The sequence below is a fragment of the Nipponia nippon genome, unplaced genomic scaffold (genome assembly GCF_047370975.1).
Source record: "Nipponia nippon isolate SJK-2023a ecotype South Korea unplaced genomic scaffold, ASM4737097v1 scaffold_9, whole genome shotgun sequence".
NCBI lineage: Eukaryota > Metazoa > Chordata > Aves > Pelecaniformes > Threskiornithidae > Nipponia > Nipponia nippon.
The window spans coordinates 20,710,113-20,722,544 of NW_028262413.1; the positions used below are offsets into that span (position 1 = coordinate 20,710,113).

General features: G+C 38.3%; 1 protein-coding gene across 5 annotated transcripts in view; it reads right to left on the minus strand.

Moving 5' to 3' along the window:
• The window catches only part of CENPP (centromere protein P), a 161,202-nt gene that overhangs the window by 63,324 nt on the left and 85,446 nt on the right, over positions 1 to 12,432 (minus strand). The window lies entirely within an intron of this gene.

Sequence of the window (12,432 nt, forward strand, 5' to 3'; positions counted from 1 at the left end):
ATGAATTCAAGGGAGAACAAGCTGTAAGTTGCTAAGACTGTCCCATCAGATTTTTTTTAACCATTTCAGAGAGGAAACTACTTAGAGTAGGGCAAAAACCTGCATAAAATTTTTTTAGTTACCCAGCCAGAGACAAAGGTAATGTAAATATATCTGAATACAAGGATGGAACGTAAATGTTGAAACTATGAGAGGGCAAGATATTTTAAAGTAAGAAATCCAGAATAGCAAAGGTTAGGATTCAATAGCCGTAGCAATTCCAGAAACACAATGCTTTGTGGCATAAGAGGAATTTTGGGGCTTTAGGCTCTCTGTCTGTTATATTTCTAAGTTCTGATTTGCATTGTTGGCTCATGCATCATCCATAAGCATTTGGACAAGACCCGCTAAATCCTTCAGGTAGGTCCCATTATAAATTCAAACATAAGAGAAGACATCCTGTGGTTATCACCATATTAATAGAAAAGGTATTCACACTGACATTTTTATTGAGTAGGACCTTTCTACTGGTTAAATGATGACAGAACTTTGAAGATCTCCCTGAACCGTTGCTTTGTGCGCAGGGACGTACACTTCTGGTAAAATAAAAACTGCAAAGGTGTCCAACAAAACGAGGTTGTTACCATGGGAACTCGGGTAGCTTTCTGAATGTGAAGCAATGATTAGGGGCAAAGTTTCCTCTAAGATACGGTAAAAGATCTTTCTTTTAAAAAAACCCTCAGAAAAATCAAGGCATCAAATGCCTCCCAAAGTGAGATTGTGAGATTAATTCCCATGTGTTGAGGCTGTTAGAACCTCTGAGACGCCAAAAATGTAGAGCTCACAGTACACACCCTTCTCCATTTTCCATTTCAATTTAATAAAGAATAAAGAGATCCCCTCATGCCAAAGCTACAAATCACTCAACTTTGCCCCAAAAAGGAGTTTGAGGCATGACCACTAGCTTTCTAGTGGGCCAAGACAACAAAGTGAATTTCACCCAATGAATTCTCTTTTACATAACATGATAGAGTGGTTGATACAATTTCTGAATTTTGATTCTGAAACAAGCATCATGCTTGCACTTACTGCAAAAACCCCTTAGTATTCAGTAAGAAAAAAAATCAGAATTGGGAAGCATGATTTTATCATTTCTCTATCAACAATTTGGTTACTCTTTTACTGAAAGAAATCAATGAACTTTTAACATCTCTCTCAAGTCACTACTTTAATAAACAGTTATATCACAGGAGCAAAATAGTATATAATTTCTGTTGTATAGTAATACAAATGTTAACTAGTTGAAACTCTCATGAGACTTACTTTTAAAGCTGGTTTTGCATGCAGGAAGCATTTAAAGATTTAGTGGACCAGAAACAGCAGTCAACCATGTAACCTACACTCATTTGGAGGAAACCCTGCGTAACAGTCTTATTGTCTTGAAAAGTGAAAAAGGTATAAACATCCATCCAAAAAGACTAGTTCATAATAATATGTTTGACTTATTCCGTAGACATACTTTCCTCTTTTCTAATGAACAAAAGAGAGAGATCCCTGCTGCTATTACTTATTTAGTAACGTTACCCTTCTATTATAGCTAGTTACCATTAAATCCCAAACTCTCTATTTCAAGGGGAAAGGCTTTAATTTTGCTTTTCTTGGCACACTGAAAACCATCTTAAATGGGGAAAAAACAGTGGACAAGTGAAATAAGAGCTCTGACTTAATGATGTCAACAACTTTTGTACAGTTGCAAGGCCCAAAATATTGTGGAAAAATGTTGGAACACTTTTTCCATCTAAAAGAAGTGAAAACATTACTTACAAAACTAAAATGTATTAAACAGATCTCCTTTTCCACATTAAGAAATGATCATACGATCAAAATTAATTTAGCTTTTTATTTTCCTAATAAATTAACATATTACTCAAAAGTTTTATACCAATTCAGGCATTAAGAGCTATACTCAAATACTAGCAAGCATAATTTTAACAATTTTGTTATAAATGCTATGATGAAATTCAATGGAAATACATTACTTTAATGTTCCCAATATCCAAGTTACAAAGTTTCATTACACATGTAAAGTTCCTTGCTAACAGACACCCTGTTCCACATTAAAATTCCATCAGGATAGACCCATAAAGACTTAGCACTGTTTTTTCCTTTTCAGTTTAAGAAGTGAATAGAGAATATCAAACAGAACTTTTCATAAACATCTTACGTTATATATGATGCAAGATGAACAAGTTGCAACAGTTACTATGTCATTAAATTACCTTTCAGAAAACATTCATACACCATTGTGTGTCCCTGAAAGAACTTACATAGTTGAGTACTGCATAAAACATTTTTGATCACACCATAAACCAATTATTGATAAATTATCATCCATTTTATGATACTGAAATATTCCAGTTAGTAAAGCAGAACTAAACCAACAGATTTGCTAGCATTATGGTATCAGCTTTTTCACACAATAAATGTCCTTATCTAAACTGGGTAACGTTTGATCAGTCTTAAATGGGATAGCATAAAAAAAGCCAAACAATCTCAGGGTGAATCTTAAAACTAAATTAAACAGCTGTCTTAAAAACACAGGTTTATTTTGCTTCAAGGAAACTAAAAGCAAAGGAACACCATAAACAGCAATACCCTTTCTCTGTGGAACTATTTTTGGTCACTGTCAAAGACAGGGGACTAGAGTAGATGGGCTCTGATCTGATCCAGCACAGCTGTTCTTATGCTCTTACGTACTTTCAACATAGCCCTGCCTAATTGCTGCTGAACATAATTTTGCACGTTTCCATTAAGTACTTACTGACTTTATCAGCCTGTGAACACATTAAGTTTCCCAATACACAATCTGGTCATTGCTATGAAGTTTCTTGGAGCAATACACAACTGCCTCTTCTCTGCAGTCGTGTCTATTAAAAATTCTCACCAATTAATCGAGTTTCCCAGGATACCACAAGATACAAACAAAGGGGAATCTCATTTGAACAGTGAGGTGGGCTGGAGAGCTGATGACAACTTTACATCTTGCCATTGCCCAGTAGCTGAGTACTATTATATGAACCCATGCAGCTTACAGGAATCATTCTATTTCAGTTCCTCACTAAAACTAGAAGTAAAGTTTGATGTGTATTTCATACAGGTCTGTCTTTCACTGATGCATATACCTGGGAATCCCTGTCATGGTGACTAGAAGTAGTCATTTTTACTTGTTTGCACATTTTCATCTGGAGTTCTAGCTCTATGGATAATGAGGTTTACTTGGGGCACTGACTTCAAAGCTCTGTACTCAGAAGTTGTAATTTTTTCAGCTTGGGGGAATGTTGGGTACTACAAATAATTGGAAGACCATATTAATCTCAAGAAAAAGGAGAGATCTTCTCTCTTCCCCAATTTGCAGCTTCCCTTATAAACATTAATTTCTTTTCTATAGGAGGATAAAAATATGCAAAACTATGCTGGGTATTAGGAGCAAGGCAGCTGGGGGAAATGCCTGAACATTGCTTATTTATCATAAGGTCCAATAACTGTTATGCTGGACTCAAAAATTATCTGGTGTTTGGCAGTTACAAAGGCTTAGCTATTCACTTTTCCCATAAAAGCCAGTGATGTTCTTGCCTAGTGCTTCAAATCCAGTCCTATGAGTTTTCCAGCCGTAATGGACACAAACGTTCTCTGTAGTCTCTACAAGTGAACAAATACTCAAGAGTTGAGTCAATTCCCCAAAACAATATTCTTCCATTCTGCTTGAGCCATCCCGACTCCATTCATTAAATGGATTTTTTTTCAAGGATTTGAGAATTAAAGTAAATTAAAGCATTAACAGTTGCATTATTTAAAATGTTCATCTTAAAAACCATTTACCTTATAATTTCTTCTTTAATAGTCTGTTATGTAAGGCATTTCCTACAGCCACTGAGTAAATGATTACTGTAGTTTGGTAGAATTTCCTTTTCTTTTGTGTTTACTTCTTTGTACAGGATACAGATCCCCACACAGTTATTGAATGCAAACTTTGGCATAATTCATAGCTTCCAATTTAGGCTGTTATTTATATTAAAATAGCTTTGATAAACTGAGTTAATAAGACCAGCTAATAATGTACTGTTTTCTACAAAGTACTTTGAAGCAGTTCTATTAATTCAGAGAAAAGAACTTTCATTCCAAGTGTGCAGCATTATGAGTATATATACAGAAACGTGTAGGTTTTGCATGCAGTATTACTAAAATAAATCTATGTTTTTCTGTGGGAACTTTTCATATGACAGCAATTCCTAGGGAAAATATATACAAGCTGACTTATTTTTTCCACAAGACAGATATTTTTCTCAAAGGAGTAATACTGAACACAGCTGTGGAAATATTAGATATTCAACAGCACTATCAACCAAGACAAGAATCTTCTAAGTGAATTATGTAATGGTATTTTTAAAGGATTAAAATTAGGAAAAAGAATTAAAATTTACTTCATTTTTTTCACAGCAATTTCTCCAAAATCCTGAAAGTTGGCTATGCCATTACATTTTATCTTCTGGCCTCAGACATTCTGTTCCGTAAAAACCTTCATAGTTAGGGAACGATTGCCCTCATGAATATTCCATGGTTCATGTCCCCTTTTAAATGACTATTCTTTATAAATATATATGGCTTGCTTTCTTCTAATGCAAGATGGTTCTGAACTTCTTCAGTAAAGCTTATTCACTACCAGTCTTCCAGGGAAAACTCTTTTTCCACTTTTTTCCAGCACAGTTTGGCTCTCATAACAAAGAGCTCAGGAAGCAAGACTTTTCCTCTTTCAATTAGACCAATTACTTTTTGGGTCTACATAAAACATTAAAATCTACTACACTTTCTTACACATTTCCACAGCTGAACTATGTTTCATGAAGTATTTCCTTTTGGTCTGAACTTGCCACCCACTCATTTCTTTTGTGTTAACCTAGTTTTTGCATTGGAAAAAGCAAAATAATTATTCTCTCTCTTTCTTGATGACATACAGGTTCAAATAGATTGGTATTACCTATATTCTGTATTTATTTTGAAGGCTATTTTCATAGCCTCTGATAAAACCTTAAATGAAAAAAATACTGATTAATTCTCCATTTTAGTTGAATTAAATTTCTTTCCAATCTTCCCAGCAAAGAACAGCCCATGGTTTTATGTGAGGAGACATGCATCTTTTACATTAAGTGTAAAGCATATAGAAATTACAATAAACATGAAACAAAAGTATAGTCGCAGTATGAATCATATGCTGACAAATTACCAAAGATGTAGTTTGGTTGTTTAACAAAATAAAAGTTATACATTGGTAAGTAAGCTTACTTCCTAAAGTCAAAGCTACTTTGTACTGCTGCGGGCAAGTCCAATGAAATGACACTTTGTGGAATATAAGCATTCAAGAAAAAAATAATAGCCTCTGCTTTACAAATTGTTCTACAAAAAAGATCTCATTTTCCATACCGCAAGTTAGTATGCAATTATGACATATGATTTCTTTCAGTTTACGTAAGTATTTCCACTGAGTGGTAAAAGTAACTTCTATCATCTAGTGAATTTCTATCTATGATAAAAAGCAGTGCAAAACCATCCAGGGAACCAAACATCTTAACTAATACATTCCCATATTTCCAAATACCTTTGAAAATAGTATATTAGGATATCTGTCAGCCAATTCTAACTTCTCTGCTAGTGTCTACGTGGTCTTTTAGCTTAGTTTAGAAATTTTTGTCTTCCAATTTCTCTCATTTTTTTGTCAACTCTGCTATAACACCTACCACGCCACATCGCTGCATGTGCAATGGCAAGTGGGACTGAGCTCACACCTAGATTCAACCAGCCATAGGCCTTTGCTGCCTAAATCAAAGTAACCATGTTTGTTCAAGGTCGTAGCAGATTCAACTTTTTGAATACCACATGCCCACAAAGAGAATAATGCCAAGAACGTGTTTGTTACTTTATACACACAAGTTTTATTTTTTAATACGTAAGCACAACTAGTTCAAACAGCTGCAGAACCTCAAGATATTTTCACTGGTGAAAAAATAGACTTAACAGCATAGTTATTAGGTCTGTTACAGTATATCAAATATTGCAGGTTTTCCCTAATTTACATTTAAGTTCTGTATTTGTTCCTTTTCTTCTTATGCTTATTTGTGGTTTTCCCCTACAGGTGAAATGGGAAAAGAATGAATGTTAAAAATCAGCAAAACACTCTATGATATATAAGTAATTAAAGCAAATTTAATTCTTTTTTTAAGTGCCAACTTGGAAAAAAATAAATCATAGAATGGTTTGGGTTGGAAGGGACCTTAAAGATCATCTAGTTCCACCCCCCCGCCATAGGCAGGGACACCTTCCAATAGATCAGGTTGCTCAAAGCCCCATCCAACCTGGCCTTGAACACTTCCAGGGATGGGGCATTCACAGCTTCTCTGGGCAACCTGTTCCAGTGCCTCACCACCCTCTGAGTAAAGAAGTTCTTCCTTATATCTAATCTAAATCTACCGTCTTTCAGTTTAAATCCATTATCCCTTGTCCTATCACTATATGCCCTTGTAAAAATTCCCTCTCCCTCTTTCTTGTAGGTCCCCTTCAGGTACTGGAAGGCTGCTACAAGGCCTCCTCAGAGCCTTCTCTTCTCCAGGCTGAACAACCCCAACTCTCTCAGCCTGTCTGTCTAGGAGAGCTGCTCCAGCCCTCTGACCATCTTCGTGGCCCTCCTCTGAACTCACTCCAACACGTCCATGTCCTTCTTATGTTGGGGGCCCCAGAGCTGGATGCAATTCTCCAGGTGGGGTCTCATAAGAGCAGAGTAGAGGAGGAGAATCACCTCCCTCAACCTGCCAGTCATGCTTCTTCTAATGCAGCCCAGGACACTGTTGGCTTTCTGGGCTGCAAGTGCACATTGCTGGCTCATGCTGAGCTTCTCATCAACCAACACCCCCAAGTCCTTCTCCTCAGAGCTGCTCTCTACCCATTCTCCACCCAGCCTGTATTTGTGCTTGTGACTGCCCTGACTCATGTGCAGGACCTTGCACTTGGCCTTGTTGAAATTCATGAGGTTCGCACGGGCCCACCTCTCAAGCCTGTCAAGATCCCTCTGGATGGCATCCCTTCCTTCCAGCATGTCAACCGCACCACACAGTTTGGTGTTGTCAGCAAACTTGCTGAGGGCGCACTCAGTCCCACTGTCCATGTCGCCAAGAAACATGTTAAACAGCGCTGGTCCCAATACTGACCCCTGAAGGAATGCCACTCATCACTGATCTCCACTTGGACATCGAGCCATTGACTGCAACTCTTTGAGTGCGACCATCCAGCCAATTCCTTATCCACTGAGTGGTCCATCTGTCAAATCCATGTCTCTCCAATTTACAGACAAGGATGTCATGTGGGACAGTGTCAAATGCGTTGCACAGATCCAGGCAGATGACATCAGTTGCTCTTCCCTTATCCACCAACACCGTAACCTCATTGTAGAAGGCCACCAAATCTGTGAGGCATGATTTGCCATTAGTGAAGCCATGTTGGCTGTCACCAATCACCTCCTTATTTTCCATGTGCCTTAGCGTAGTTTCCAGGAGGATCTGCTCCATGATCTTGCCAGGCACAGAGCTGAGGCTGGCTGGCCTGTAGCTCCCTGGGTCTTCCTTTTTTCCCTTTTTAAAAATGGGGGTTATGTTTCCCCTTTTCCAGCCAGTGGGAACTTCACCGGACTGCCACAGCTTCTCAAATATGATGGATAGTGGCTTAGTGGCTTCACCCGCCAGTTGCCTCAAGACATGTGGATGCATCTCACCAGGTCCCACGGACTTGTGCACCTTCAGCTTCCTTAGATGGTCTTGAACCTGATCTTCTCCTATGGTGGGAGGTTCTTCATTCTCCCAGTCCCTGTCTTTGCCTTCTGAGACTTAGGCGGTGTGGGTTGAGCACTTGTCGGTGAAGACTGAGGCAAAAAAGTCATTGAGTACCTCAGCCTTCTCTGTATCCCAGGTAACTAGGCCTCCCATTTCCTTCCAGAGAGGGCCCACGTTTTCCCTAGTCTTCCTTTTACCACCTAAGTACCTAAAGAAGCTTTTCTTGTTGCCCTTGACATCCCTGGCCAGCTTTAATTCCATCAGAGCTTTAGCTTTCCTAACCTGATCCCTGGCTGCTTGGACAATTTCTCTGTATTCCTCCCAGGCTACCTGTCCTTGCTTCCACCCTCTGTAGGCTTCCTTTTTGGGTTTGAGTTTGTCCAGGAGCATCTTGTTCATCCATGCAGGCCTCCTGGTGGTTTTGCCTGACTTCCTCTTTGTTGGGATGCATCGGTCCTGAGCTTGGAGGAGGTGATCCTTGAATATTAACCAGCTTTCTTGGGCCCCTCTTCCCTCCAGGCCTTTATCCCATGGTACTCTACTAAGCAGATACCTGAAGAGGTGAAAGTCTGCTCTCCTGACATCCAGGGTAGTGAGCTTGCTGTGCGCCCTCCTCGGTGCCTTAAGGTTCTTGAACTCCACCATTTCATGGTCACTGCGGCCAAGGCTGCCCTTGAGCTTCATATTCCCCATGAGCCCCTTCTTGTTGGCGAGAACAAGGTCCATCATAGCACCTCTCCTCATTGGCTCGTTTATCACTTGGAGAAGGAAGTTCTCATCAATGCACTCCAGGAACCTCCCGGATCGCTTATGCCCTGCTGTGTTGTCCCTGCAACAGATATTGGGGTAGTTGAAGTCCCCCATTGAGGACCAGGGCTTGTGAACGTGAGGCTGCTCCTATCTGTGTATAGAGGGCCTCATCTACTTGGTCTTCCTGGTTGGGTGGCCTGTAGCAGACCCCCACTATAACATCACCTGTCCCTGCCCTCCCTTTAATCCTAACCCATAAGCTCTTGGTTGGATCCTCATCCATCCCCAGGCAGAGCTTCATGCACTCCAGCTGATCACTGACATAGAGGGCAGGACCCCCTCCTTGTCTTCCCTGCCTGTCCTTCCTAAAGAGCCTGTATCCTTCCATTCCAACACTCCAGTCACAGGAGCCATCCCACCACATCTCCATGATGCCAATAAGATCATAGCCCTGCAGATGTGCACGTCTCTAACGCCTCTTGTTTATTCCCCATGCTACGTGCGTTTACATAGAGGCATTTAAGTTGGGCTGCCAATGAAGCTGACTTAACTGGCTGGAGTGGCTGGAATTCCTTTGTGCTGCTTTTCAGGTGCTCTTCTGCTGACCTGTGATCTTTCTCAAGGCTCTAGGCATCTGTTGCTGGTGCTGGTGTCAAACTGGTAGGAGTGGGATGGATTGAGGTTCCCCTCCCCTGGAAACTTTAGTTTAAAGCCCTCTTTAATATAGATTACATAGTACTTACGATTCATAATAGTATAATTATGAGAAAATAATATTAAAGCCATAACAGCAGTGGTTAACTACAATTAAAGCAGACTTTTTCAGAAGTCTCCCAATGTATTTAGGGTTAGAATCAACCTTGCATGACAGAGTTACCGCTATTGTGTCAACGAGACACAAATGAGAGCCTCCTACAAAATTCCCAGGGACAAAACACACATCTGAGAACACAGGCTAGGTTAATTAATATGGTAGGGAAATCACTTCTTTACTGAGATAATATCCTTTTTATTAGTAATGTTTCTGAAAGTTTTCATTTTGACTATTCCGAAGAAACAAATTGTCTGTTTCAAAACTTGCAAACAAATTTAGTTTGGAGATCTTCCTAGAAATATTGTTACTTTTTCCATCTACAAAACAGTATATACTCAAAGGACATGGGAACGTTTACGGGCCCATGTTCTTCATTAGACATAGAAGTGCAAACTGTAGTCAATTACTATGTTATAAATGTGATATTTACTGCTTCCATTTCTAACAGTCTATCACAAACTGAGTCCAAGTAATCTTCTTTTGGATCTCTGAATTTCTAATGTAATACATATAACTTTTTGTTGATAGTAAAGTTAGGAAAAAACATAATACCAAATTAAATTAAATTTGCTTTGCAGTCTAACATACTTTGAACACTTTATTTCATTTTTTCTGGAATACAAGTGGCTGGATGGCCATGTTTCTTTTTTCTTAAAACTACCAACTCAATGGAAACTGGTGACAGCTACCACTTTAAATGCTGCTTTTATGTTCTGAACAATATGAATCTAGCAAAAGGTTGTGTATAAGAAAACTTATTCATTTACACTTCCATATTATTCATACTGCTTGTTAAAATTAAGGGAAAAATGGGAAAAAAATCAGCATTTGCAAGTGATCAGATTTTTTTTTTTTTTTTTAACTGTTAAACTTTGGCAGAATAAACACTTGATGCTCTATGAAGAAATGTTGTGCTCGGTCCAACTTGTATTCTGAAACAGAAAATTTTCCTTTAGAACTTATTATCGGAGTGATTCAGTAGTTTGGCACTGGTTGCAGAGCTTTTCATTTTAACTACTGTTTGATTTTCCATGAAAGAATGTCTGGTGTTTCCAATGTCTGTAAGGCAGATAAATACCCATATTCCATAAAAATGCCATGTAGCATTATCCAAACTTGTAACTAGCATCAAAAGCAAGACTAACAATTGACATGTACAGAAACCAAAACTATTTCAAGACTTTCATTCATCAAGCAGGTTATTTTTCAGGCAGAGCAGTTTCCTGATCCAGTTAAGTGTACAAACCTTGCTACAGGACCAAGGAGATGAGCATCAAGGTGGGAATAAGCCAGCTGGGGACTTTTTAAATTGGCATTCCCACACAGAGAAATTTGTATTAATCTATAGCCTAAGGTAGAACAAAGTTAACTTACTCTCCTAAGGCAACACAAACTATCTGCAAGGGTGAAAAAATAAGATCTGTCTCTTCAGGTTACTATTTTGCCTTTCCAGTCATTCCAGATCACCATATTCTTGCTTGCATAAAACACAAGACTGACAATCACATGTACATGCACACTTGACTTTATAGCTCTTTTTGTACATGATCTCTTAATACAGCAAGCTATGAATTGGCTTTCAATATTGATACGTTGCTAATAAATACCAGGGACTAAAGACTTTGACTGTGAAACGAAACAGTATATTTTGTTGCAGATTCTAAGTCAGCTGCCAAAAATATGCAAAAAAGTATGCATGTATTTACAAGTGAAAGTTAATTCATGCATGATAATAAATATTAATGATTATTTTATATATTTACATATAAATACTGAAGACTCAAGATGAACTACAGAAGCTGAAGATCAGTTTTTTCATACTCAGCTAGCTTAAATGGTGTAGTTCAACTTGGGAAGAGCCAAAACTTAGCTAAAACCAAAATATGCAACTGCACTCCACACGGACTGGTTGTGAGCATGAAAGGACTATGTCACGTTATTAAAATGTGATGGACTGTGTCCAAGACAGATTTGTGCAGTTGATGTTAGATTCATCACTTTATGTAAACCACATTTATAAACAGTGCTAGAAAATGAAAAAGTACTTAGTTTGCCTTACAATAACAAATGTATGCAAGATCAGCTTAAGAAAAAGACTGCAATGTAAGCATTAGCCACATATGGCAGCATATGCTTGCTTGCTCAGACATATAAAGTAATACAAATATAGTCATTTTCAATAAAGAAATCAAGATAGCATTTTATATCACTGATGTGATAATGTTAAATATAAAACACCATCCCAAATTTTTTTGTTTGCATATTTCACCATAGTGAAAGATAGTATTCTGAACCACAACATGCTGGATATACTCCTATCCTTTGTCTTGGAAATTAACCTCCACTAGTCATAAAAGTTATGTATGTGTTTTCAGGCAAAACAGAATTCTAATTTTCAACCAATTCTTTCATTGGTGGAAATAGAAGTCACTGAAATGGTCAGAGCAAACAGTTTGACCTCATGTAATCTTTTAGCTATTTAAACATGTGATATTTTGTAGGAAAATATACACACATCTGCTTGCAAGGAAAATACACTCAGACTACTTTCTGTTTAAGAGTACCTCTCTTCATTAAGCCCCCAACATCACAGATTAAACAATTGTGACAGACACATTTTTCTATCAGGCTATTTAAAAACAAAATCTCACCATTAATGAAACAGCAGAAGCAATAAGATATCATCATTTTTTCTTTTAATAGCATCTTCAACCACATCACCTCAAATCAATTTCTTTACAACATAGCCAAGAGAGCAGCATTTGATCCTACCTCAAAAGGCTGCAGCTACAGCCTTTGAATAGCTGGTACACATTCTACATAAGTACACCGTAGTCTTACCCTAAAAAGCGAAAGGAACATTGACACAAGTACCTAGCATCAATTCATTTGTTTGCACACTCCGAGTTCCATTCAGAACTCCACAGCTACCCTACTGTGCTGGCTCATGTAATGACTTTGGGTCCAAAAATTAAAGTATACTGGAAACAGTGATCCTGAAGAGGGATTTTGCAA